We start from the raw sequence: 6,548 nt of genomic DNA on the forward strand, positions 1-6,548 counted from the left end.
GACCAGATTGACAAGCTAATGGCTAATCACAGTCTTGATAACCATTTCAGTAAATAGTATTTTATTGATCTTTGCTTTGTAATTGCATGGGTAATCTGGCAGGAAATATAGTATCTTTCAATATCAATTAACTGGAAGTGCAGCAGAAATCTGGCTAGCTCTGCTCTTAAGTTTCATGGCTACTGGGCCTGAAGCATGCTTATGTTTTCATTCAAGATTTCAGCTCAGTGCACCAGTTGGCAGAAAAACACTTCATAAAATTGAGGAAGTTTAAATTAACCAGAAGTTGTCACAGGCTGTTTTTATTCTCACCATGTTTTTAGGTCTAAGAGTCTGCAGGTGAGCGTGTCTGGAGAGCAGGAGCAACAGCCAGCTGCAGCTCATCTCCAATCATCCTCAAGGGTGTATTTAAGGAGCTGACTTCCTCAACACTCTTGCCGGATGATTACTCAACCTGGGTAGTTCTAGCCAGAATAACAATCTATTGTTAAGCTAAAGATTAAGACTTAGACTAAGAAATGTTTTTGTGAAGCAGATTTCTACCAGACTAGGACCAAGATTAATCCTTCCTCCCTTCAAGGAACCATCTCCTCCAGCCATCTCCAAGAACTTCTCATCAGCTCCACTTCATTCAGCTCCAACCCCTGGCTGTACGCTCTCCACTACGCCCCTACCGCCTACCCTTTCAAGCTCACCACACAGGAACTCTGGACCTCGTCTTCATCAGGATCCCTTTACAACCCATCTTCATAGACCAACCAGTGCTCCTTCGCATGCCCTCTAGCCACCTCCTTACAGTAAGCCTAAACCTTTAGTTATCCATCCCATCATCTCTCACGGATATTAACCTTTGTCTCTCTTTTAGAACATCCTGGCACATCCTGCATCAGTTTGAGCAGCGCTTTGAGTTCTCCAGTCTAAAATAAATTATTTATTTTCTTACCTCCCTCTTCCCGTCTCTGATTCTGCATGTCGTGGGTCAAAAGAATACCACAGAACATGACAGAAGCTGGACAAAGTTCTGGGAAGAAATGTTGCTGCAACTATTGTGCATGAGGATGTCCGATATTGTTGTTCCACCAATATTGTCTGCCATTATTGGCCTTAAAATTTGATATCAGAAAACATCTGTATCGGTTTGTACTCTTTTAATTACCCAACATTTACATATCATGCACATCTTACACATCAAGCTCTTCGGCTTCATCTCTTCTCTCTTAAAAGGCTCAAATTTGACGCATCTGAAGTTTATTTTTCTAGATATTTTAGTTTTATTTGGCACAACTTGTGAATAATTAGTCGTTTGCCTCGTATGGAGGATCTGCTGTCCTCAGAGCATGTAGCTACAGCCCTTTTAACAAAACGCACCGTGCCAGCAAATCTGCATAATTTTACCACAAAGGTGTGTCTTGAAAACGTGTTGTGTCGGCACAACGATACACGAATTTTGTGGCGTTCGTTCTGCCTCGCTTCGTAGTAATGTTGTAGTGATTTTCTGTCTAATGTACGGCGATTGTGCCTTGGCACAAAACAGGGATGTGTCATGATCATGTGGGGAGTTACTGCCTTTGTTGCACTGTTTTGTAAAATCGGTTTATGTGTAGCTAGCAGCTAGCAAACAACTAAAACAAGCACACGAATATACACCCATGACTTGCTTTTCTTAAATAAAGATCTTTATACATGTTTTATCACAGTAACTACAATACAGAAACAGAAAAAATACATTATTGATTATTACACACGTGCTTTGCATTTAGCCTTGCTTAGCATGTGTACGCCCACGCTGCTACATTTTGTCGACTAAGTAACTTTACCACCCGCCCAAACATCCCCTAAACAACGTGATAGTCACAAAAACAAATGTTACCCAAGGCATGAACGTATTAATATAAATAATCTGTTTATTATCTTGTTTCTAAATGCAAACACACTGGGAGTGGAGGAAAACTATGTCACTGATAGATCTGAGGTGTGAGAGCTCACTATGTCGCGTTTGGCACAGACTATATCACATGTTTGTCTGCAATGTCTCACTTTGATCTGTTTTCCAAACATTAAAAAATTCAATCTTTTCTTCATTCATTCACCTGTAATATTTATTAACTTACTAATCAAACATTTTTCCATCCTGAATTGAATAACAATCTTTGACCTGGAGTGTTTGTCTGGATTGTCTCCAGGAGAATTTCATTCAGCTGCTGTTGGAGACAATTAAGCACGCCATTTGTTTCTATTACTAACTTAAATTTAAGTAGTTGCAATTTTGCACAGATGTTTAAAGCTTAAGCATTCATGAAAGGAAATATGTTATCTTAGCACAATAAATGATTTAATGATTTCTTTTCTATTAGGAGCGGACCCCGCATATCGGTATCGATGTCGAGCATCCCTAATTGTACATGGTTCACTATTTGGATTGACAAAAAATAATGTAAATATATAAATATGACAAATACAAATGTGGTCATTGTTTCTAAGTAGAATATTTCTTGAGTTTATTTTTTATATTTTTATAAAGAGTAAAAACTGAATTGTGAGTTACTAACAAGCCTTTGTGTACGTACAGATAGCAACTTTATCAGAATTTCAATTACTGACATCAACACATCACGTTTTCTACATATTTCGCACTCCTTCAGTCTAATATACCACCATGTTTACACCTACAACAGCATCGCTTTGACTTCAGAAGGTCCGAACCATCCCACAAAGGTAGTCTTCTGTTTTTGTTGCCCATATTTCATGTCTGTTCAGTCTCCCCACCTCTCTCCTTTTGTCTTTCTCTAACAATGCTGCTTCCTCTGCTCTCCTGCAGGGTCCAGCATGCCCTGCCAGAAGCACATTCATTACTCATGTCATTTCAGATGTACCAAAACAATGTGAACTCACTTTGGCACCTGTTATGGGCATAAATCACCTCAAAATGAGGCTATAACACCCTCTGAACAGATAGGCTTTGGCTCTATTTCCATGAACGCAATGAGCTTTGCTGCTAAATCATTTTTTAATTCTGTGAACTGAAAGACAAGGCTACACTTAAGGTCGTGTGTGTGTGTGTGTGTGTGTGTGTGTGGTTAGAGATGATGATGCTGGAGAATATAAAACTGAAGCCTGGACAGAACAGACTTGGTTCTGAGGAAGGACTTTCTGTTTTGTTATTTGTTGGTCTACTGCTCGTTGTGAAAAGAGTAGGTTGGTCAAACCGTCGTTCATGCCAGAGTCCCGTCTGCGGCCTCTTTGTCTCTGAACGGCTCCTACTCGTCCCACGGCTGCCCCCTGACAGGAGAAAAGTAAGAACAAAATGAGACGACAATTTGGGACGAGCCTTTGTGGTGGCTGAGGAACAAGGGGAGGGTTGTCTGACACTATCAGCAGGCGAATCTGGAAAGCAACTGAGCAAACACAATAACCAGGCTCAGAGGCTTAGCAACAGAGAGGAAACACAAAGATTCAGACAGAGACAAAAGTCTGTGAGGACAGCACAACCGGGTGTGGGTATGCCAGCAGTTCAGAGGGGGTGTGTGGGTTTTAGCAAGTTTTAATATCAGATTACACATAAAACCACAGACTTTACAAGTTTAGGTGAAAAGTTTCATAACAAACACCTTTTAGTGCTGTATTCTAATGGTGGTGGAATTATCATGATTTGGGCCATTTTTAGTCATTTTTACTCTTACAGCAAGTAATAGATTAAACTTAATGGTTTCATTAAATTGGTTCAACATAACAACATCTGTGAACACACAATTGAAAATAATGTATCCACCCACACTGATGATTGACGAATGAAGGAAAATTAGGTCTTTGGGCCTCTTAAACAACCATTTGCTACAGGATGCTCGGGATCTGCTTTAGATAAAAGGTTATCTAGAGGGAGTTTAATGCTTCTGCTCCCCTTCACCAAAAGAAGTCTGCTGGTGGCAGTATATTTTAGGGTTTAACAACATACTCAGTTGGTGCTCCAACCATTGATGGTGGAAGAAAGCCAAAGGTTTTGGGATGTGTTGGACACTAAATGTTTGCCATTGGGAAACAAAGCAGGCCCAGAAGATGGTGATGAGCTCATCGGTATCATCATATCTGGCTTCTTCTTGGAGGACTATTGGCAGGATCATAGCACTTCAGGCAAGAGCAGAAAAAAATTTATATGAGCAGGTTTAAAGAGCACAGAGAAAAAAGACTGAGTGCAGCGAGAAGGAGCTGAAACTCCAGACATTTGTATGAACTTGAGAGCAAGTGAAATATTTCTGAACACAAACATGGACTTTTGGAGTGTGACCAGAACCAGACCTGTGTATGAAAACAAAAACTGATGCTCTCTAATCAGTGAAATACACTCTTGATTAAAGGCACCTGGCTACAAAATCACAGCTTTCCTGTTGGTGGTCGCAAGCAAGGTGGGCGAGGCCATGCATTCCAATTTTCTCTGTGACGTAGGTCCGTCTGGCTTTTTATGACCCAATCATTTTCCTATGTTCTTTCAGTTGCAGAGGATATGATTTTAAGACAATGTTCACGTTCAGCATGCATGGGACACTCAGACTGACCAATCAAATTTCAAAACTAACAAGTGAAAGAAGGGCATTTTTGTGTAGCGCCTCTCAAGATAAAAATCACAAGGCACTTGGTTTGTCAGTGAACAAACCCTTCAAGACTATTAAGTCCATCAATCCATTTTCTTTAATCACTTGTCCGCTCAGGGTCATGGGGGGCTGGTGCCTACCTCCAGCAATCTCTGGGCAAACAGGCAGGGTACACCCTGGACTGATGACCAGTCCATCGTAGGGCAACACAGAGACACACAGGACAAAAAAAACCAAGCACACACACTCACACCTAAGGACAATTTAGAGAGACCAATCTACCTGACAGTCATGTTTTTGGACTGTGGGAGGAAGCCAGAGTATCCAGAGAGAACCCACGCATGCACAGGGAGAACATGCAAACTCCATGCAGAAAGACTCCAGGCCGATGCGTGAAGCCAGGACCTCCTTGCTGCAAGGCAACAGCGCTAACCACTGCGTGTAAAAGAGTACCCTAAATCCTCTAATACAGGCCCGGGCCTGTATTTGACTCAAGCTCATCAAGCTCCAGGCCTTTATTGGAAGGAGGGCCAGTATTAGAGGCAGGCCTCTATTTCTATTTGAGCAAAATGAACTAATGGTTCGCTGGAGTTTTTGACAATTAAAATTGCGCCCACATTTTCAAAGTTAAACACATTTCTTTTAACAACGGTAGTTTCTGCTTCAGCCCTCTCCCCCTCCCTCTGCGCAGCGGCCGCAAACTCACTGATGCGCCTGCAGCCTCTCAGAGTTCCTGCTGCTCTAAACATTAAAATAATTATTTCATTTTCTGTTCCTCACTTCTGATTACCTTCAATGGTGTCTGTTTGTTGCAACCAGCAGGTACAAAAACTAACTTGTTTTTATTTGACTATTTTTCTGTCCTGTCTGTTTATTATCTTCCTGCATCTCCTCTCAATCCTAAAGAAAAACTGCTACCTGGGTTCATATATATTCACCTTATGAGTTACCTTTGAACTGCAGTTCTAAAAGATCTACCGACCCCAAAAACGGCGGAGTGCTCGCTGCTTGCCGGCCGCATCAGTGATCGGTGCGTCACCGGATGACAAGGTGATGCGCCCCGCTCCACAGCAAAACGCATCAGGCGCAAATAAAAGACAGAAAACATCAAAGGAAATGAACCGACATGAACGATCGCGTGTTAAATAATTTGGCAACACCTGGTTGTTACTGTGGCCGTGCTCAGGAGGCAGATTACCGACCGCAAAAACAGCGGAGTGCTCGCTGCTTGGCGGCCGCATCAGTGATCAGTGCGTCGGAGGACAAGGTGATGTGCCCCGCTCCACAGCAGCGAAACACATCAGGCGCAAATAAAAGACAGAAAACATTAAAGGAAATGAACCGACATGAACGATCGCGTGTCAGTACCTACTCTCTGGCACAGCGCGTTGCCCCACCGAGCGCAGGAGCTTGTCACCTGCTGACAGCAGGCTGCTGTCTTTTCCGAGGGCTGCATCTTGCCGGTCATTATCACGTGACAGCGACTAGTCGATGACAGGCATAAAAAAGTCACTATAGTGAAGTCGACTAGATCATACAACCCCTGTTGCTCCCCAGAGTTCTGCAGCGCACGTTCTCTTTGAACTTGATATCAAATTTTCGCCTCCTCTTTGTCTCCGCACGGTTAAAGTTACCCTCGCGGTCTATCACTGGCAAATCAAAAGTGAGACGATGACACAACCGCCCCCGTACTTGCTTGTTACCACATTCCACCCGGCCACAATAAGAGACCGGCCATTATTCACCTCCGCCGACTCCGACACCGGCCAAAATATGAGACCCGGCCTTTAATTGAATACCGGCCTGTATTAGAGGATTTACGGTATGTATACACAGCAGCATGTCCAAAAGTTTTAGGTAGATGGGAAAAATACTGTAAACAAAGAATGTCTTAACAAATATAAATAAGGATTGTTTATTTTCATCAATTTACAAAATGCAAAATGAGTGACCCCGAACATC

This window comes from Nothobranchius furzeri, chromosome 1 (genome assembly GCF_043380555.1).
Source record: "Nothobranchius furzeri strain GRZ-AD chromosome 1, NfurGRZ-RIMD1, whole genome shotgun sequence".
Lineage (NCBI taxonomy): Eukaryota > Metazoa > Chordata > Actinopteri > Cyprinodontiformes > Nothobranchiidae > Nothobranchius > Nothobranchius furzeri.